At 50.5% G+C, this 22,266-nt stretch overlaps 1 protein-coding gene across 1 annotated transcript in view; it reads right to left on the bottom strand.

Moving 5' to 3' along the window:
- CUNH16orf95 (chromosome unknown C16orf95 homolog) overlaps window positions 1–22,266 on the bottom strand; it is a 475,446-nt gene that overhangs the window by 63,119 nt on the left and 390,061 nt on the right. Inside the window, exons 19-20 of the mRNA XM_027119903.1 lie at window positions 19,437–19,521; window positions 3,836–3,994 (exon numbers count right to left, since the gene is read on the bottom strand). The gene's annotated coding sequence lies outside the window, so the exon portion shown is untranslated. The remainder of the gene's footprint in view (window positions 1–3,835; window positions 3,995–19,436; window positions 19,522–22,266) is intronic.

Genomic DNA, 22,266 nt, shown 5'->3' with positions numbered 1-22,266 from the left:
CAACAAGAACTCTCACACGTTGTGAAGAAGACAGGACGGCCTATCTTATAAGGTTAAATACAGACTCACCATAGGACCCAGTAATACCCGCTTCTAGATGGTACCCCAAGAGAACGCACGTCCACACAAAGTCCTGTGCGTGGACGAGCACAGCAGCGCTATTCATAGTAGCCCCAAGCTATCTGGAGCACTCTGCCTGGGTTCAAGCCCCGCCTCTGCATGTTAAAATGCTGAGTGATGTTGGCTTAGAAACTTAGCCTCTTTGAGCCTCTCTTCCACATCTGTCTAATGGAAATAACAGTAGCGACCACCTCATAGGGCTGTTGTGAGTATTAAATGAGTGAATATGTCTGAGAGCTCCATATTGGGTTACTTGTGTGCCTCAAAAAGATATGTTCAAGCCCTAATCCCTGGAACCTGTGAATACGACCTTATTTGGAAACACGGTCTTTGCAGACCTCACCACCAAGGGCTGAGGTGAAGTGTCTGCTGGGACTGCTTCCCAGAGGCGCACAGCACCACCCAGGGCCTTCTCCACCGCGTGCAGCGATGAGAGACAAGCTTCACGGGCATCCCTTGCGCCAGCAGATGGCCAGGGGTGTGGCCCAGCTCACCTGTATCCTACCTGCGCCATCTTAACGGGTCCATCACCCCCGGGGCTGCCCCCGCAGAGCTCTGCCAAGCGCATGTCCTGACATCGGCGGGCGGCCAGGCGCGCTCACACACACATGCTTGGGCGGAGATGCGTATCACAGCCCCTGAGATGTGGGTTTTCTTCCAGATCAGATATGGGCCGAGGCCTCGCAGCTCCAGCAGAAGGGAGGAGAGGCACCGCATCTGAGTTGCATTAGCCAAACCAGCCCCAATTTATTTTTCCATGCCTGAGAATAATGATACATTTTTAGTCTTGTGAGATGCTGCACTTCAGGGAAAAGGCACAAAGACTCAAGTAACCCTGAATGCGGTTGTGGCCAGGCCCCTTCCGTGGATTTCTCTCCACCTTCCCGGGACTCCGAGAGACCCAGCTCCCATCCCCGGCATCCTTCATCCCACCCCGTTCCGCTCTCGCCCCCAACACCCCTCTGCAGGTTGCCTTTTATTTCAACACAACACGTCAAAGAACGAGGTTTGGTTTTGGGAGCCCAGGTTTGTTGCTTGCAAAAGACTGTCTAAATGGAGTGACGCAGGTGTGCTTTGGGGGTGGTCTGAGAGACAGAAAAGCCCGGGGACAACACCAAGCCCGTGGGCTAGTGCAGCCCCAAACCGGAAGCTTTCCAGCCAAGCAAGCACGGTGAGGAGAGACTGGATGGGTCTCAGCTCAGACCACAGTCATGATGAGATCCACGTCTGTTCTTGGCAAGTATCCGATAGGAGAAAGTCTGCCTTCCATCCTATACCACTTTCTGTTTGTGCTTTTTCTCCTTTATTTTAATGCAACTCCCTCTCCCCTTTAACACACCTTTAACCCTCTGTGACCTTGTGCACTCTCAGCAGCGCCGCCCTACTGAGACTTGTTCCAAAAAACCAGTGTCAGTCATTTACACATTAGTATAAATAAGCCATGGACGGGCTGCTTTTCTGGGCTGGAAGTGGCATTTAAGCCCCAGTTGTTCAGCGCTTGAACCAGCAGGCAGGCTGCGGCTGTCTGTATCTATAGCTGAAGCTGCTCCTGCCTGAGGTGGACAAAAACACGTTTGCAGCACATACTCATCACGGGCACATGGGCACACGTGCGTGTGCGTGCGTGTGTATAGGTGCACACGCACACTCTTCCAGGATCCCAGGGTGGAATATAAGTCACAGTTTCCAAAGGTCATTATGGGTGTTCCAGCACTGAGAAGTGCTGCCAATGTTGTCCTCCGAAAAGGAAGCAAGTGAGTGTTCCCATGCTGGAACGAGCCGGCTGTGTCTACCCTTGATGGTGGCGGCGGGGGCGGGGGGAGGCGGGGAGGTCAGGTCCCCGGGACGCTGATGACCCTGGGTATGAGGTGTATGGGGCTTTGCGCTTATTACAGAGTCGCGTTATAAACAGGACTTCTTTTTAATGGTAGTGGGCACCAACTCAAAGACGTCTGCTGAAAAACTGTGCTCTTCTCTCTGCTGACTCATTTGGTGGGAATTACAGCCCCAAATGCCAGCGTGTGGCTGAGCCGCATGACCCTCCACTGAAAAATAAGGACAGGATCGTTTCAGTCTTGCAAACAAACAACGGAGATGCAGCCAGATCTTCTTCCTCTGTTCGTTTTTTTCATTCACATCAACAGCTCTACACCCAGCATTCAATGTGACCCCCCTGGGTCAGTGCCTCCAGATTTGAGAAGAGAGAGGAATGGGTCACAAAGTGACCGCGCTGCTTTTTAAAATTTTTTTAAATTTTTTTGCGGTACGCGGGCCTCTCACTGTTGTGGCCTCTCCCGCTGTGGAGCACAGGCTCCAGACGCGCAGGCTCAGCGGCCACGGCTCACGGGCCCAGCCGCTCTGCGGCATGTGGGATCCTCCCGGACCGGGGCACGAACCCGTGTCCCCTGCATCGGCAGGCGGACTCTCAACCACTGCGCCACCAGGGTAGCCCTGCTTTTTTTATTTTTTAATAAGTGAAAAGGAACCTTGGTATGTAACAGAGGGAGGAAATGAAAACTCTGAATGGTCTGATTTTTCGGCCGAGTCCTAGAAGTAGTAGCGTGATAAATAAGCTGAAAGGAGAAACAAAGCCTGGACTCCAGCTCACTCTGCCACTAACTAGCCTGGTCACCCGGACTGCCATTTTCCCTCTGGGACCCCAGGTTTCTCATCAGCGAGATGAGGAAGTTGGTGTTGGCCAGAACGGCGCTTCCCTGGAACATAGAACCCCAGGCCAGCACCCACCCCAGGCGCGGCTTATAGGTCAGCTCATGTTCTCCGGCAGACCTCTGAACCCTTCTCAACCCTGCTCTCTGTGAGCCATTAGCAATCGGTCAGAAATCTAACAGCTACATGTGGTTGTCATATCCACATGTGCTGTGTTTGCCAACTATTTCCAGTAGTTTCCTGTCCAGGATTTTGGTAGGATTGCACTGCCTGCCTTTTTGGGTGACTAGTTCAGGCCAATGAGTCATGAGCCAGTGAGAAATGGGTCACTTCTGGGCTGGGGTGCCTCAGTGCTGCCATGAGACCCTCCACATCCCCCATGCCTCACAGGGCAACTGGAATTATCAAGTCATTGGGCAGAGGGCCCTGCTGACCTACAATGGACCTGCCCCATGAATGAGAAATAAGCCTTTATTTAAAAAAAAATAAACCTCAGAATTTGGGGGTTGTTTGTTACTTCAGCGTGTCTTGGCCCTTCCTGACTGATACATCATCCTCGGCCTCTTGGGCCCTGTGGTTTTACAAGTCTGGGTCTGGTGACTTGGCCGTTCTGCCTGATTCAGAGCTGTCCCTTGGGACACTGACATCAGACCAAAAAGTTTATGGCAAGAACTCCCATGATGTTAGCGCTCAGATCTGTTTATGGTCCTTCAAGGACAGTTTTCCCAGCTAGTCGAGACACACCAGAGCAGAGCCAATGTCCAAACACTGACCACACCCTTCTGGTGTCGGGATGTCCTGAGAAGCAACAGAACAGCTAGCAGTTCTACGTTCACCTCTCTTCGTTTGTACGACATTTGCCAGCTTGAAAAACAAGTTCTCACACCAGTTTTCCTTTAAAAATGGTGGGTCCGGGGCTGTCCAAGGTTCTGTGTTTTACTCCTAAACCTTTCCTCTAGACCAGTAGAAGCCATGACACTAAAGCAATGTGTGAAGACAGAGGGAAAGAACGCCACCCATGGTGCTAACCGACCGGAATCTTACTCACCAAAGAGGTAGCTTCCTCCAGGAATCATCCGGGCCCACGTGCGTGCAGGGCTGTGTAGGCGCAGAGATGGAGAGAAATGGACCCTTCCCTCGGGGCGTCACTGTCCTGGGGGTAGAGTGCAGTGTAGCAGGAGGTGGAGTCTGTCAGGCTTAAGCCTCCCTGTTAGAAAGTGACAATCCCGAGGTTAGTCTCCAGCAGAGAGGCTGAGTCACGTAACGCTCAGGCCTCTGGAGCCTGCAGACCTGTCTTCACAACCAGTTTGCCCACTTTACCACTTAATTCACTGTAAACGTGGGCCAGTTGTTTAACTGGACAAGCTGAAAAACCACCTGTAACTAACACAACACTGTTAATCAACTATACTCCAATATAAAATGAAATTTTAAAAAAAGTCATCTGTAAACCAGGCAGCAACGTCCATTATTACTAACTTATGTATGAGTGATGGAGCCCATCCTTTGTGCCCAAGCCTGCTGCCCGACGTCTGCTGGGGACTCCCTAACCGCTGGCTGCTGTCACCCCACTTCCAGCAGGAAAGGGACACCCCGACACTCGAGGGCACCCCACACGTTCTGTCCCTGCCTCCCTGTGCTCAAGAAATCTAAGACTCACTCCCTGAAAGAAACATCGGGCAAACGAGGAGGCTCTTAGGAGCCCGACAAGCCTTTGAAGGTGCCGGCAGCCCCATTGCTGAAGCTTTAAGTCCCGAGAAACAGTCACTATGTGAACAGAAGACTTGCATTAAATGTGCTAGACATGTCTAAGAGGATAAGAATACAGAATCCCTGCTCTTTTTTTTGCCATTTACAAAATTTTTATTCTAAAATTAACATACCGTAAGATTAATTTTCAAAATTCCATTTATAATAATGAACTAATTCAAACATCCAGAAGCTCACCCAGCCCTTGCTTTGCACGCTGTGTGCCAACCCAACTCACGCGTAAACCCACGGGCACGCGTGCCCGTGAACGTGGAGCCACCAAAGCCAGGACTCCTTACAGAGCGATGTGGTAAACACTCCCCTACCCCCTCATGGGCTTGACAAGCTTTTTAAACACTGGGATGGGATTTCTGGCAATTTTCGTTCCATCCTTTGCACTTCTCTGTGTTTTTTTCCCCTTGAAGTCTGTATGTGGAACATGCATTCCCTCTGCAATCATACTTTACGGTTAAAGTAATAATGCAAAACAATAATGCATCTTGAACTCTGCTCTTGAAATGTTTACACCTGATAGCGTGTTTCCTTTCCGCCACACCCGTGTGAGATACTTGGGGTTAGTACTATTTGACTGTTGCGGACACAGGCTCAGAGAGGCGACGTGAGTTGCCCAGGGTCACACAGCTCCTAACAGGGTGAGGTGGAGAGTCAATTGGTGTTTTTTCATGTAAGACAGCTCTTATCACTGAACCAGAGCCACCTCCTTGGATGGTGAAAAGTTCTTGGGAAAATCTTACTGCTGAGATGATATGCCTTTTTAAAAAATAATTAATTTATTTATTTTTGGCTGCGTTGGGTCTTCGTTGCTGCACGTGGGCTTTCTCTAGTTGCGGCGAGTGGGGGCTACTCTTCGTTGCAGTGCGCGGGCTTCTCACCGCGGTGGCTTCTCTTGTCGCGGAGCACGGGCTCTAGGCACACAGGCTTCAGTAGTTGTAGCACGCAGGCTCAGTAGTTGTGGCGCACAGGCTTAGCTGCTCTGCGGCACGTGGGATCTTCCTGGACCATTTTTTTTTTTTTTTTTTTGGAAAGATGTGGCATTTTATTAACAGATGGTCATAATGGAAATGTGACCAAAATTCACAAATAGGGAAACTGAGGAACACATAAACGACTAGAATCAAATCACAAGACCTGAAAGAATACTGATGGAATCAGCTCCATCACAGTTACAGTTCTGTTTCCTATCCATTTTTCTTTGAATCCATGTCCCCTGCACTGGCAGGTGGATTCTTAACCACTGCTCCATCAGGGAAGCCCAAGAGATGATATGTCTTTTAAACAATGGCACACGTACCTGTTGAAAGAAGCATTTCTCTTGCGTTAAGGGCTAGGAACTCACTCTCCTTCAGAGAGAATGCTGAAAAGAAGCCATCAGCCCTTTCTCCCTCTCCCTCAGCTGAAGAGTAAATATACTTTGGCTGTGTTTAAGTTACGAGAACGTAAAGAGAGAGAAGTTTACTAGTCGTGGGTAATCTATACAATCTGTAACTACAAAATCATTTCTATTTACTTATTTTGAAGGGTCTAACCTGGTATTCTTTTAAAACAACCCCTGTGTAGACTGCAGAAAGGAAAACTAACCATGGCAACCTGGTCGTGGAAGACAGAGAGCTGACAACAGACAGCGTGCGATCGGAGTCTGAGGCTCAGAGATCATCTGAAGCGGCACCTCCTGAACTTCGCTCTGTGAGCGATTTTCCTGGGGCTCTTGTTCAAATGCAGACGCTTATTTGAAGGTCTGGTGTGGGGCCCAGGACTCTGCATTTCCAACCTGGCATCTCAAGGGCCTTGGATCTGGTTTCGCAGCTCGGAAGCACGTTAGAATCACCTGAAGCTTTGAAGATCCTGGCACCTGAGCCCAACAGCAGACAGATTAAATCACACACCCTGGCGCTGGACCCAGGTGATTCCAGTGTGTGCGGCCAGGCTTCAGAATCACTGCTTACAACAAACAGTTCTCCAACCTTTAATCCCAGGAACACTTGACACGCTTAGACATGATGCAGGATTTTTTAATTTTTATTGGAGTCTAGTTGATTTACAATGTTGTGTTAGTTTCAGGCGTGCAGCAAAGTGAATCAGTTACACATATACATATGTCCACTCTTGTTTTAGATTCTTTTCCCACATAGGCCATTGCAGGGTATTGAGGAGAGTTCCTCGTGCTCTACAGCAGGGCCTTTGATTCAGGATCTTGAAGAGCTTTTCCTATCCTATTTATCACATTAGAAAATAAAACTAAGTAATATAAAAATTCATTAATTGATTCACTTCATTTTATGTTAAAATGAAAACTTGTTTTATGAAAAGTAACTATCTCACAAGACAAACAGAATCGAGCGAGGAGAGTGGCACTGTTGCCTGTCTGTGCCTCGAGTGTCTGCGTGACTAGGACACGGTTCGGGCCTCCCCGCTGCCCCTCCCTGCACCTGACCTGCCGCTCTTCATCTTGTTTCATCCCCAGCGACGCTGGCCCAACGTGGAACTCACAGAAGAGGAAGCCGAGCTCCGAGGGTGCAAGGTCTCTGTCCAAAGTCACACCGTGAGTACCAGGGCCTAGGCTGACTGACTCTAAAACCAGCACTCTCAACCGCTAGGCTAGATCCCCCCCCATGGGTGGACGAGACACAAGGGACTGGGTCTCATGCTCCTTAAGACCCCCGTGAACGTTTCCTGGAAGGTGCTCAGTGAGCCCCCAGCGTCCCTCCGTCTGACGCCTGCAGCCTGGACTGTCACGTGTCCAGCCTTCTCACTGCCCAGCCTGCAGTGATTGAGGCGTTTTTGTTTGATTCCGTGAGATTGCGCAAATTCACGCAGCGCTTCCTGTGGGTCAGGCACTCCTCTGGCATTCCATAAATACCAACCCCTTTTATCCTCATGGTAACCCTGTGCTGTAGGTTCAGTGTTGCTCCCATTTTACAGGTGAGGAAACTGAGGCCACACAAAGCCAGGATTTGGACCTCTGCAGTCCGGCTCCAGCTAAAGATCTGTCCTCTGCTGCGTCCAGTGACAAAGGGAGCTGCTCTGGTCTAGAAGGCCACCCTGAGGCGGTGAGGGCCTCTGCCTGGAATACTGGAGCATCTTTCCCTCCAGTTCAGAGCGTCCACTTTGGCACTGGGCTCTGGAGCCATCCACTGGCCCTGCCACTGCTCACCAGGGATTACCTCTGTCAGCCTGCAGTTCCTCCTCCGTTCTGTTACCTGCCCACGACAGCCTCTCCTCTGTACCTTGCTGGCCGTCACTGTGGCTGGGGTGTACTTCTCTCCCCCTTGGTGATGGCTTTGGTTAGTGGCGTGTGGGCAGGAGTGACAGCATGTGAGTTCTGAACCAAGACCTGGAGAGCCACAGTGGATTCCTCTTCACCCTCTTGTATTCCTGCCACCACCACTGGAAAAGCATGCCCGTGTAGCTGCTGGTCTTAGAATAGGCAACACGTGGAGCAGATCTAAACCTGGCCCACAGCAGAGCCACCCGGCTTACAGATCTGAGAGAAAGAAACACATATTTGCTACTGGAAGCCTCTGCGATCTCAGGGTCATTTGTTACACAGCATTAAGTGCCAAGTGTGTCATTTGATAACAAGGGTGGAGACGATGTGTGAGCGGCTCTTAGTGCGGTGTCTGGCTCAGGGCAGCCCCCGTGAACATGAACCATTATAACAGCTACTTCAGATGCAGTTTCCACACAGCCCCTCCTCTTTCTCCTTCCTTAGTCAGCCGAGGCTCTGCAGCCTGCCCACCCTCCCCACCCAAAGGAACGAGGTGCTCACATACCACGGAGCAACAGGCTTGGGAGCCTGGGCCAGGTTTGTGGAAAACGGGAAAAAGCCCTGGCCTCGGTGAATGGGGTTTTTCAACCTTATCTCGAATTCTCTTGGTGAGGCTGGTGGGTTTGTGCCTGACGGTGTTTTCTGAAAGGGTCTTTGTGGTATGAGCGTGGATGAAAAATGAGAAGCAGGAAGGAAACAGGCTTGACTTTGTTAAGAAGTGTTGCGGGTTTCAAAGGGAACTTGAAGGTGAGTCCAGGGCATGGGCCTGGCTCTGGGTTTACAGCAGGCCCAGGACTCAGTGCCAGGCACGGAGGGAACCTGCCGTCCCGAAGGTGTCCTGGACGCCGTCCTGAGCCTGCTGGTGCCACACCTGCTTTCTCTCGTGACGTCTCACACAAACACACAACTTCAGCTATTTACTGGACCAGGAGAGCAACCCATGATCCAATCCTTTTCTGATCATCTATAGAAGGCAGTAGAAAGGATCTGCTGTCAGGAGCTCATTCCTCTCTGAGCTGTGTGACCCTGGGCACGTTAACTTTAGCTCTCTGAGCCTCTGTTTCCACGTCTGTGATAGATGGACACTGTAATGCAGACCTCATAAGGCTGTGCTGAGGACACAGCAAGAGCGAGCGTGTCCGAGCTTCCAGCCCCTTAACTGTGGCTCGATGCTGGCTGTTAGGACTGCGGTCCTCACCTTTCTGTTTCAACGGATGCCAAGCTCCCCCACTTGTCTCTTAGCTCTGACTCACAGTGGCCGCTGCTAAACTGAAATGCCCTCTGTTTATTGACATTTCTCATCTACAATTAACATGTAATGAGTGCCCTGGACGGACGAACGAAGAAGAACCTTTTCCTTCCAAGGAAAGTGGGAACTTACTCTGTGGTGCTGGGCAGCATAGTTAAGACGAATGGAATGAATGAGGCAAAGGAAACTCAAACTGGATATCAAGAAGTTCTGCGCATAACAGCTATTAGAGGAAACGGTGACAGGGCCGTGTGGTGAGCCAGGCGGAGCCAGGCTGGGAAAATACCGGCAATCTGTAATTTCACAGCAGGACAGTGGGAGACGTCGTGCTCATGCCCAGGCAGAGAGGGGAGCAGGGGAGCGGGACGCAGCCAGCAGGGTGGCAGTGACTTGTAACACTCACGCAGGTGTCGTACGGGGGCTGTTGCTAACCACTACGGGTCACTGCAACTAAGCCGGGCTGTCATTCGGGTCATTGCTGAATCTCAAAATAGTGCAATTATAGGCGAGAATCTGGAATCAGGCACTGTGAAGGGATGCATTCATTTAAAGGAGGAGCTTAATAATAATCTATAATAACTAAATAATAAATAATAATCTATCATAAGTAAATAGTGAGCAATAAGCTATAAATAATACGTAATAATCTATGACAACGGAAGGTACCCCACCTTCTTCACTTTTCACAGCCACTAAGAATTCATTTTCCAGAACATTCCCCTCCCCACCCCCAGTTCTCTTTTCCCAGACCAAATCAGACACAAAACTCTCGCGGTGCTGACTTGTTCTTGTTCCTCATTAATCGTTACTTGAATGTTCTGGAGGTTTTGCATTCCGGAAACTTCTTTGGCCTTCTCGTTTTTTGTAATTTTCCCAATGAGATAAGACATTTGGGGTCTGTTTTGGGAGTAGTGAGGGGTGAGTGTCAGTAAAAAAGAAAAACCCAAAACACGGGAAAAACTGTCTTCCCTTCGACATCCACAGACTCTCAGTCCATAACTGGCTTCTTCATTCCATTTCTGTTTTGGAGACCATCACAGAAAATCCCTGACACTGCCTTCTGCTGATCTGCAGTGTTTCTCTGTGTCTCAGGAGTCCCTGTTTTAGGGCAAGCACACAGGGAGATGGGGGTGACCCAGATGACACAGCAGCTTAAATGCGGCCCCAGCGTGTCCCCAGCCCGGGGAGACAATGCTGGATGGAAAGTCGGGTGGATACACTCATTGCGGCCAAGTGGGGACTGTGCTCCCTGAGCAAGTGCTCTGCAGACAAAGGGAAACTGAGTCGAGGAATGTTAATTGCTTCTGGTACCGTCCCGTTTAGCCATGGATTAACCCTTATCAGCAAGTGGCTTCTTAAGTCTAATTCTGTCCCAGAAGGGAGGCTTGGCCTGTGCCGAGCTGAAGTCGGCCCTCATTTCCCAGGATTACCTGGCCAGTGGGGTCCCACACTAATCCCCACCTCATTTTAGTTAATTTCAACCTCCTGCACAGACCCTTTCCCCGAAGCTACCAATAAGAGACCAAAAAAAAAAAAAAAAAAGAAAGCCCAGCTTTGCTTCCTCCTCCTGTCCTTGCCCAGATTTTCGGAGATAAGAATGAGCCTGGAAAAGCCACCAGCAGACTCCAGAGCCCCAGAGAAGTGGACAGACTTTCCCCTGGGGAAAGGCCGACGTCCTCTTTCTTCCAGGCTGTGCAGAGGCGCCATCTGTGCCCGTCGCTGGGCAGGGGCATGCGTTTGGACCTTGCAATCCCCTGGGTTAGCTGCTCTCTGAGCCTCGCTGGTTGGGGACGACCAGGACCCCTTCGTGGGGCCGAGTTGGGGCTTACAGCCTCTCCCGGGTCCCGCATGGGGCAGCATGCTCGGTTGCGATTATTCCTCATGGTGGAGAGTTGGTCCAGAACTTTTTCAGGGGTCCCACTAGGGACTGCATCTTCTTTCTCTCCTTTCCTTCCCCAGCTAGCATGGGGAGCAGATTCTACAGGAATAACCAGGACAGGCCTGTGAGTCTGTGCCCTCCTTGCTAGGGATCAGCTCAGGGCAGGGGGGCGATCACACTGAGTCTACCCTCAGTGGGAATTCATGGGGAGGGGGCAGCGCTGCAGCTGTGTGAGCTCACAGATGACTCGGGGCCTGAAGCAGCCAGGTGCCTGGGGAATAGATTACGCCCCCCAGATCGACTCCTAGTGGCTGAGCTGGGGACTTCGGCCAGAACTGCGGGACCCGCAGGGAGAGCAGAGGCACCCCCATGGGGGAGAGGCTGCACTTTCCTCCCACTGGGTTTTTATTAATACGTCGCTCTCTATTTGAATTTCCTCCTGTATGCAAGAGAACAAGACAAAAATTCAAAACACCTGGTAGTTCAAAACTTACTCATTAAAAAAAAATCCTGCTAATAAAGATGATAGCAGAAAAGATGAAGTCCAGATGAACCACAGCTGCTGGTTCAAGTGACAAATTCGCATCCCTTTCTTCTCTGTGAGTGGGGAAAGGGGAAGGTATCAGCGGTTTAAAGTCGTTTAATGCAGATTTCCATCGTTGTTATCCTAAGTGGAATCATTGTTATCGTTGTAATAACATTTACCCAGCGTGCCTGCGCTGGGTGCCCTGCATATGGCGACCACATTGTCTCACAGAAGCCTGGAGCTTCCCGGCCCTGACAAGGGGGACGCTTCACGGGGCGTGGGGAGGGGGCTGGCGGGCAGGACGCGTAGGCCTCCCGATTCGGTTTGGCGGCGTTTCCCAGAACCTCGTAGACTCTTTGCAGCAGAATACTAGACGCCTGGCACATCGAATGGAAGGGGACTCTGCATTTGTTTAAACAAATGCTGCAGATTACTCTTAAGCACATGAAATGAGTTTCCCCATCGATAAAAACAGACAGATGCTAACGCCTCCCTCACAGCATTACTGTTGGGGTGTTCAAGGAAGACGATCCGGGCAAACAACAGGACAAGGGCACTGATTACTGTTAAAAGTCAGCAATTATTATTATTATTGTGGTTGTTACTGTTATGGTTATTATTGACAAGCAAACCCAGGCCCAGAGAGGGAAAGCAACTGGCCCAGGGTCACACGGTGACGAGGGGGCCAGCACCCACTGTGAACCCCACTTCGGGGCTCTCCCCAGCTCCACATCCCCTAGCGCCCAGTTTTCACTTCCTTATTGTGTGGACCAACTCCGGGCTGAGGTGGGGGGTGCTGAATGCTGAGTCCCTTCCCTCGTCTGGGTTCCCTACAGGCCCTCCCCCAGAAGGCATTTCCTCTGCTCCCGACGAGAAGAGAACATTTCAGGGTTCTCCCTGTTAGAGGCGTGATGACTCTCTAGATGTTTAGGTTCCCATCAGCCGGAGCTCCGAATGGGGCTGACGTGAACCATCTCAAGGCAGGAGGTTCCAGCAGAATGACCTTGTGGCCATTTTCTTAGGGAAAACAGGCCAATCGAGGCTTGATTCTTCTGGTTCCCACACACTGCAGTGGGACGGGGACGCCAGTTTGGCTGCACGATTCTGTCCGCATTCAGAGTTTTTTCTCGCTCATTCCGTAACCCGATCAGGATTCCAAGCCCATGTGTGTTGGGCTGTAGCTGGAAGCCCAAGCTCAGGGCTATAACCGCGGCCTTCAGGCCTGTCTCAGTGACCCAGGCAATTTGGGGGTCAGTTGAACAGAAGCGGGCTGCGAGTTCACAAGAAGGCCAAGTTGTGTGAACAAAATGCTTATGAGATTCCCGGGTTCACGTCTCGCCTTGAGGCGGCCTCACAGGTCTCCCCGGCAGGCAGCAGCAGGCCAGGCGGTGCAGCTGTCGACGGGGAAGAACGATGAAAGGCGGGCCAGCCAGCGCGTGGGGACCATCGGTGGATCATAGGATCGAGTGGTTCAGAAACGCAACACGTCGTGTTCTCTTCCAGTAGTGGGCGGAAAGCTCTGGGTAAGATGAGAAGCAGCTTGAATCCGTTCCACGGAAGATTCCAGGAGGGGTTAGCGTTCTCTAATTCCCACTGCTGATTCTGCCCTATAGATTTTGTCAGGCACTGGGGGCTGAAGCATACCACCTTCCTCATTCGTGGGTTTTCCATCCAGGAAAAACTAGCAAATAATGGGAAACTTGAAAGAAATCCCTCAGCACGTGTTTCCACACCAAAGAGGCTGTGCTGTTTCCCTGTCTGGAACCTCTGAGGAGCTTGAGGCCGATGCACCCACCAGATGAAGAGTCTGGAGGCTAACATCTGCTCTTCGGTCAACTGCACCCAAGGGCATGTCCAGGAAAGGCTAGTTAGGGTAGACTCTCTCTGGTTGCCTCTGTTTGGTTCTGGGTCAGTTACGGCCTCCGTGGTCATGGTCCATGTGGTCTTGGCATCTCAAGAGCGTGAGCTCTGGAGCCAGGTTGCTCCTCCCATCCCTGCTGTGTGTCCTTGGAAAGTCAGTTAATGTCTCTGAGCCTCAGAGGTTTACACTCTTCATATGTAAAGCGGGGATATTAAAAGTACCACATCACTTGGCTGTGAAGATGAAACGCCGGGGGTGGGAGGGAGAGTGATGTATGTAAAGTGCTTCACCCAGTGCGGGGCACAGAGTAAGCCCTCTTTAAGGATATGTTGCTATTATTGGTGTTATCATCCTTATTCAGATAGTACCCATTAGTAAGCACAGCTGTGATCCCAGCTTCTGTTTTGTAGAATAGAAAGAGCCAGAGGTGGGAGAAGGCAAAACCAGGAAGAGAAACTCGTGGGGAAATGTCCCAAGTCTTTCTGAGCTCCTCTGCTCCATCTGTGAGTGGGAGGAGAGGATGCACCTACTCTAGTTGGGTTGCTGAGCTCTCGAGAGGGAAGGGGTCAATGGCAGGCCTCAATGCAGGAAATATGTTCTTTAGGCAAACCTCTGGGACCTTTCCCTTCCTGGGTTGGTGTCTCCTTCTGACCTCAGAGGTGAGTTTGGCCAATCCTTTGGGCTATTCGTGTCTGTCGTGTTTGAGATCCCCAGAAGCTGCCCCAGGACAAGGATTCTAATGTGAGTTGTTTATTTGGGTGGTGATCCTAGGGAACACCAGCAGGGGAGTGGGCAGGTGGAGAAGGGACCCAGAGAAGGGACAGAGTCAACTGGGGAGGGTTGGAGGTGTCACTATCAAGCAAGTTCATCTGGGAAATGATGTAGAGCACAGACCTCAGGATTGTCGCACCCAAGGGAGGGAGCTGGGGTATTGACACGCCAACCCCCATTAGTCACTGACTGCGGGCTACTCCTGCGTGGGGGGAGGGCGGTTAATTCCCTGGAACTCTGTCCCGCCATGCATGTGTGTAGGCAGAACGGACTCTGGGGACCTCGGACAGCCCTCCACCAATGAGATGGGAGTGCCGAGAGCTGGAAGAGGTTAGGCAGTGCCCCGATGGTGTCAGCTACGGATCACTCAAGAACATCGTCTGCCTTCCTCTAGCCTACCTTGACTTCTTCCTCTGTTTTATTTCTTTCGTATTTATTTCCCAGTGTTGAAATGCTGCTGCCCTGCAACTCTATTTTCAACTTATTTTACTGAGTATATCTTGTGCCCTGTGTAGCTGGTAAGTTCTCTTGAGGGCGGGAACGCGGTTTCCAAGTGCTCAGATAACAGGACACAAATTCCAAACACAGATGTGTTCATGGGTTTCCTCTGTCCCTTGAGGCCACTGCAGAATATTCTAAAATCGCCAACACTGCCTTTCTCTTCCCAAAGGAGAGTCTTCAGCGAATGAGCAGCTAGGTCTATAGCATAATAATGGAATGAGGGGCTGGGGGGAGAGGAAAGCGGCTCAGGGCTCAGAGTGGAGTTTGGGAAGGACTTTCAGCGTGCACAGCTCTGATGCGGCATCTGGGCACACAGGGAAAGGAGGACAAGGAGGGTCTTTCCAGGCATGCTGTTAGGGATGGTAGGTCCAAGTCCTTTGTGGTTTTAAAGAAAAGTAAGTAAAGTATCGGAGTTATTCTGAAATTACTTTTGATTGGTATACTGTGTACTTGGATTGCAATGGATTTTTGAGACTGAACTACGTAGATTCTGGGCTTAGATAAGGACTCAACTGTATCTTCCAGAAGGCAAAACTGCACATGCCATAGGTAACCAGTAAATGCTTATTGAATGAATTAGTGGATGTTTATGAACGTTTAGAGCTGGAATATGCCTTAGAGACTCTAGTCTAGGTATGTGACGCTCAAACGCCTCTGTAAAATTTCCAGATAAGATGCAAGATGCCCAGTGAAATTTGAATTTCAGACTAAAAAAGAGTACTTGTTAGAGTATAAGTATGTCCTAAATACGACATGGGACAAGCTTACACTAAATCTGCTAAATCTGGCAGCCTAGGTTTAGGAAATGTGCCGGTCGTGGAACTTAATCGAGTGCAACAAGCCATCAGAGGATCGGGAGAGCCAGGGAGTGGGGATGTTTCAGGATTGGGGGGCACAGGTCCTGAGTGCATTTCTTTAAAAAAAAAAAAAACACAACAAAATCATCCTCTGGGCAAAACAAAATGCACCTTTTAAGCTAATGTCCTTATTTTAAGTAAGGAATCTGAAAGGCAGAGGAGAGGAGAAGCAAGGAGCCTGCAGACCCCAGGCAGTCAAGGCAGAGACGAGGCTGGACCCAGGTTCCTCCCCGGCAGGCCGCTGTCCCCTGCCCCACATCACAGGGCAGGGTGTGCGCGTGTCTAATGTGTGGCTTTTGATGCGCGCCCGCCTTCAGAGGGCAGGTGATGGGCGAGTATTCAGGGTAAGAGCAATTTCGTGGATCACCAGGTGTAGCCAGTGCACATTCTCCCCGAAGACCCTGAGTAGACCCCCTTGGTCTCCTCTTGCATCCAGCAGACACTATGGCTTTTCTCCCAGTGCAGCCAGCTGGTATTATTTTTCTTCATTTTTGCCATTTGAGGTGCTCTTGATGAAGGTACAACAGTTGGGATATTAGGTAACATATTCCATATCTTGGGCAAGTTATCCTGCCTTTCGAGTCTCATTTCCCTCATCTGAAAAATGGGAGGATGTCAGGTCTCTCTGATCTCTAATGAGGGGGACCGGTGCGCCCCACTTTGCCTGGGAGTGTCCTGGTTTATGCCCGTTGTCCAGTGTAGTCATCAACTGCGCTCCCTTTGTACCCTCCAAGCCATCCTAGTTTGCATGAAAAATGAATGGTACACTCCTTCCAGGCAGTGGTGTGCTGGAGTCGCCCAGCATGGGCTCTCCAGACCTGATGACTATGTGTTCCCAGTGAGGTCCCACAGGCAGCTTGAAATCAGCCACAGACAGAGTAGTTACACCACGGCCATGAGCAAGCACTGCTTCCGCCCAGAGAACTGGCTGTTAACACTAGTCAGCACACCACTGACTCTGCTCTCATGGTCGACAACCACGTTACATACATGTCTGGACAAACTGCCAGGTAGTCAGTGAGTGAGCATTTGACTCCAGAATCCATTTTATTTTTGTTTTTAGTTTTTGGCTGCGTTGTGTCTTCATTGCTGCACGCAGGCTCTCTCTAGTTGCGGTGAGCAGGGGCTACTCTTCCTTGCGTCGCGCAGGCTTCTCATTGCGGTGGCTTCTTGTGTTGTGGAGTATGAGCTCTAGGCGCGTGGGCTTCAGCAGTTGTGGCACGTGGGCTCAGCAGTTGTGGCTCCCGGGCTTTAGAGTGCAGGCTCAGTAGTTGTGGTGCACCGGCTTAGCTGCTCCACGGCACGTGGGATCTTCCCGGACCAGGGCTCGAACCCGTGTCCCCTGCATTGGCAGGCGGATTCTTAACCACTGTGCCACCATGGAAGTCCCCAGAATCCATTTTTAAAAAGATATTTTGGTCCATCCATGTTGTTGCAAATGGCAAGATTTCATCGTTTTTACGGCTGAGTAATATTCCATTGTACAAATGTACCACATCTTCTTTATCCATTCCTCTGTCGATGGACGCTTAGGTTGCTTCTGTATCTCAGGTATTGTGCATAATGCTGGGAGGGCAAAACGGGTGGTGGGGGTCAACAGTATGAGACGGAAGGAAACTAGAGTTCTGGTGGCGAGCATGCTGAGTGTGGACAGAAGTACAAATGGAATCCTGCACACATGAAACTTATATAATGTTATAAACCAATAAAAATTTTAAATAATGAAGAAAGCTACTTTGGTGACGATTGAGTTGACATAATCAGTGTTCTAGTTCTTCTGTAACTGACGCATGAATATGTCCACTTAAGCCAATGTCTGTCCTGGTCCTCAGTGGTTATAATGCTGTGAAAGCAAAGTTCCCTGGCTTTGAGTGAGTTTTTCTGTTTCATCCGTCAGTTTGGTTGGATGGACCTGGTTACTGTGGGACACAGTGTCTCAGCAAAGCTGAAAGCCCCAGATGCTCTCGAGGAAAGAGCAGCCTGCAGTTGGCTATTCCGGGTCGCCCCCTGCTTGGGTGACCATTTCACCTGATGCTCTTCTGAAAAAGCGCATTTAAAATGCAGCCCTTGTCACATGTGGAGAGGCTGCAGGTGAGGCTAGCTTTGCTCCTGGGCTTCCTTCCCCGTGTCTAGGCCGACAGACTAGGAACTTTACCCTTGAGATGGGGAGTCTTTTCCCCACCCCACCCTTGGGAAGGGGTGCTGATATCTCCCCACCCTCCAAGAAGGCACGCCTGAAATATGCTGTGTGTGCCCTGAGCAGAGCCACTCACAGAGCCACTCCTCCGACCTCTGAGCTCCTTACGTCATCGGCAGGGAGCCCAAGACCCAGGGGTCATGGATGCTAAAGGCAACACAGAGGGTGAGCGCCAAGGCTTCAACTCCCAAGAAGGGTGAGATTCAAGCAGCCTAGAACATCAGAACGGTGAAGGCCCTTAGGGGTGATAAAGTTACCCCAACTCATTTTACAGGTGGGGAAACCAAGGCTGAGAGTGGGCGGGGCCTCCAGGGAGGCGTCTGGACCTGGTTCCCCAGGAGACCTGACGCCGACGAGACACAGACACTTAGAGCACTGCACCTCTTGGGTCCCAGTTTGCTCATGTACAAAATGGGGAGATGAAGTGTCTACAGCTGAGGGGTTTTGAGACTGAAATGAGATAAAGCCTGCAGGGCGCGCACAGAATGCGATGGTTATGCAGCATGGTACTGGACCCACGCGGTTTGATAATCAGAAGTTTGCTGTTATTGTTAGTTGTTGTTGGGGTTTTGTTTTGTTTTGTTTTGTTTGCAGTGGCTGTAATTCACTGCTTCTCAGAATCTGTGATCCCCCTTCTTTCCTTCCTTCCTGCGAGGAACCTGAACCTCCTAGTCATGTGATTTGTTCAGGCCCCAGGTGGTTTGGAAAAATCACATACTTCAACCTGCTTTGACACCGTTATGGATTCAAGAATGGGGCTGCAACATAAACCCATCCAATCAGAGAAAATCTCGGGACTTGGGTTGGGTGAGGTGGGGAAGACACCCCGTCTCCTCTCCTGTAGGTGAAGAAGGAAGCGTGGAATCTGGTGCAGTTGGCAGCCACCTGACCACCTCGAGGGAAGTCATTGTGTAGGTGGAGCTGCCCTAGAGAAAGAGAAGCACAAGTCTGGTGGCACTGTCAACTGCTGGAACAAACCGAGCCTGAAGCTCGCCTGACCTCTGGATTCTCCACTTACATGGGTCCATAAATTCAAATTACCGCTTAAACTAGTCTGGATATGTGCTACTTGCACCCTAACCCATTGAAATGCTTCTCTGCAGTGAGGCAGTGCCAGAGCCTTCCAGCTAAATGAGACAGTGTACAGTGAGATAGAGACAGTGTACAGTGAGATAGAGACAGTGAAAAGCATCTCCTACAGCACTTAACACATAAAGGCGCTCCACTGAAAATTCTTAGCTCTCCCTTCCTTCCATCCCTATTGTATTCAAAGCAATTTCAACTACACCGTCTAAAGTTAGATTTCCAGACTGCTCACAGAAAAAAGCTCTTTGGCCTGGACTGTTTGGGGCTTTTTCAAGTAATTGCATGCCTTGGCAAATCTTAAGACGATGCCTTTATTCCTCCCTTGAGACAGAGTATGTGACACACAGACCCGCTTGGAATGCAGTGAAGCACCAGAACACCAGCTACAGGGTTGAATTTGAATCTGGGAACTGGTTATGTTCAGTTAGGATTTTAAGAGCTGCTCTCCCCCCATTCCGCTTGCTGCTCGGGACCCAGAAGCAAAGACAGGGGTCCAGCTGAACGTCACTCCTTAGGCCAGCGGGCGGCTCTCCCCTCCAAAGTGCAGCTCAGGGACCCAGGCCTCTCCCGCACTGCAGCTCTCACCTCCTGCAGCAGGGGTTCATGACCTGCACCCTTGGACCACGGGGAACCCAGGAGGGCCACAAACTAGGATGGGAAAAACATTCTACCGCTATTTGCACTAACCTCTCGCTGAATCATATATGTTGCTTCCGACATGAATGCGGGCAGCAAATGATGGCAGCGTAGCAGCACCAAGGAAACTTCTCCCCTGCAGAAATCAGATATTTTCATATCACATTTCCATTGTTGAGGATACCTTGAAACTGTCTATCCTCGTTCGAAATTACAGTCGACATCTTGTTATTGAATGTATTTGTCAAGAAATGCATACATTACTATATCACAGATGTTTACGTTATTGCAGTGCTCTTCTGTGACCCTAATATGCTGGTTCTTATTACTATTATTATGTAATCATTATGTCCCCACATGTCAAATGTCCCTGTCATTCTCCCCAGGGAGACTGTGAACTCCTTGATGAAAAGGGCCGTGTCTGACCCATTTTTATTTCCTGTGTTGAGCACACGGTTGAGAATCCAGTAGGAACCTAGCAAATATTGGGCCAAGTGAATAATGAGGATGTACAGTTACTTCATGACACTCTTGTCATAAGCAAGGTGAGAGGCCTTCTCAAGGGACATGCTGGGACATGCACTTAAACGTGGACCACATCCAAAACCCTGCTTCCAAGTGAGGTTTGCCTGCTCGGTCACACTCGTTGAAAATCAGTCCCACAGAGGTTGGGATTGACATGTATGCACTAATATGTATAAAATGGATAACTAATAAGAACCTGCTGTATAAAAAAATAAATAAAATAAAATTCAAAAAACAAAAAGAAAGGAAATCAGTCCCCCCCCACATACACGTGCACACATGTACACGCACACACATGTACACACATACACACAGCAGCCAGAAGCTGCCCCCGGCCTCCAAGGAGAATATTTATGATTTTTAATAAATTGGGACCACGGCTCATTAAGCTCCTCACCCGCGCCCCCGAGGCCCCTGCAGGGCCCTGACGGTTGACTTTTCATATCTGAGCGCAGTGAGGCCGCGCATGCCACACCGATGAACTCACAGGGGACCCGGCTCTGTCCCTGCCGCCCAGAGAGCGCTCCTCTTTCAAATCAGATTAAAAGAAAACAAGAGTGTGGCCCATCCCCAGTGCGAGGAGCACGGAATTGTGTACTTCACTGAAGGAGGAATGTGGCCCATTAATTACTATTTGTCGTCAATTAATTGCTATTTGAAATATGGCCCCAGCTGTGAGCAGCAGGGGAGTGACAGTCGTGTGCTTACGAGCCGGTGTAATTCATCCTGGGGGCGGGCAGGGAGGCCCACGGAGGTTTGGGGCATTTTTGCCGGGAGGGGAAAGATCCAGCAGCACGTTTCCTGAACTCATGAGTAACAATGATAAGTGAGGGGCTTGGGCCATCGGGGGCCCAGGCCAATGTATCCCATGCAGTTTAGAGGTGGGTCTTGGAGCCGGCACGGTTTTCTGGGGCAGTAACTGAACATTCCTGGCCACTGACGCCAAGGGCGGGCTTGACGTGGGGGGAGGTGTGGGGCAGCAAACTCCTTCCCTGCGGTGGGTTAAGGGACCTCATGGTCAAGAGACATTCACGGGCCAGCTGCTCATGCAGGGGAGGAAGGAGCGGGGTGGCAGGGGGGTGGAGGGCGTGATTTCACTCCCGTGGTTCCCCACCCCGACCCCGATCACCAGCCCAGGGGCCTGGGCAGTGACTTAGGTTAGTCAGTGAACTCAGGGCCACCTGGTCCCAAAGCTTGGCCGTGGGGCTGAGTGTCCAGCAGTGCAGTTATTTCAAGTGTTAAGACAAGAGCGTCCCTCTTTGGGGGGATTTTTGAGTGAAGGATAACAGACATAGGGTAAAAGGGCGCAAAGCTTAAGCTCTATAAACTTTGCAAAGCGGACGCGCCTGCGTAACCATGACCCGGCTTGAGAGCCAGACGCCCGCCAGCCCTCAAGGCTGTCCTGTGTCCCCACCCAGGTCGTTCCCCCCGCAGAGGAGCCCCCTGTTCTGGTCGCTCTCGCAGGAGAGGTTCTGGCTGTTTCTGAGCCTTTGACCGGGCTGCGACCGTTCCTCTCACTTAGCATAAGGGCTGTGACGCCCGTCCGGCCCACAGCATGCAGCCCCGACTTTCTCACTGTGAAACGGCAGCACTTCTCAAAGCCTTTGGTCTCAGCACACTTTCACTTTCTTTATGTCTATGAATGTATACTGAAATTTAACAAAATGGAGAAATTTAGAAACATATTTATTAGCTTATTTGGAAAAGTAATAAACACACTACGTGTTATTATAAATAACATGTTTTAATAAAAATGACTACATTTTCAAAACATGCAGTGAGTGGAGTGCCCTTGTTTTGCCTTTTTACAAATCTCTCTGTGTCTCACTCAACAGAGGAGAGCTGGGCTCTCACATCTGCCCCTTCATCCTGTCTGCTGCGATGTCACGTCACGCAGGAGTTCTTCTGGAATTCTCCCCAGATGCTCTTGCGATGGGAGAATGAAAGCAAACGGATCTTGGTGATGTTATGAAAATGCTCTCTCAGATCCCCTGAAAGAGTCTCGGGGACTCCCAGGGTCCCTGCACCCCACTCTGAGACCCTCTGCTGGACGCTATTCCAGTGTGCGAATACGTCACAACGTATTTTCCATCCTCGTGTTGATGGACATTCGCGCTGCTTTCAGCGTGGGGCCATTCTGAGTGAAGTTGCCATGGACATTTCTGCGCGTGTCTTTCGGCACACCCCCCACCCACACATACACACGCAGTTTTGTTGAGCACATACCTAGGAGCGGGATTGTTGCGTCCTAGGGTGGCTCAGATTAGGTTCAGCAGCTCTTCCCAAACTGTTTTCCAAACTGGTTGTTCCAGGTGGTACCCACCCCCCTGACCCCGGGCAGCATATGAGGGTGCCA

This window comes from Aethalodelphis obliquidens, unplaced genomic scaffold (genome assembly GCF_003676395.1).
Source record: "Aethalodelphis obliquidens isolate GAN/ISIS:26980383/991018 unplaced genomic scaffold, ASM367639v1 scaffold20, whole genome shotgun sequence".
In the NCBI taxonomy this organism is placed as follows: Eukaryota; Metazoa; Chordata; class Mammalia; order Artiodactyla; family Delphinidae; genus Aethalodelphis; species Aethalodelphis obliquidens.
This window is presented reverse-complemented; position numbering and strand designations above follow the sequence as displayed.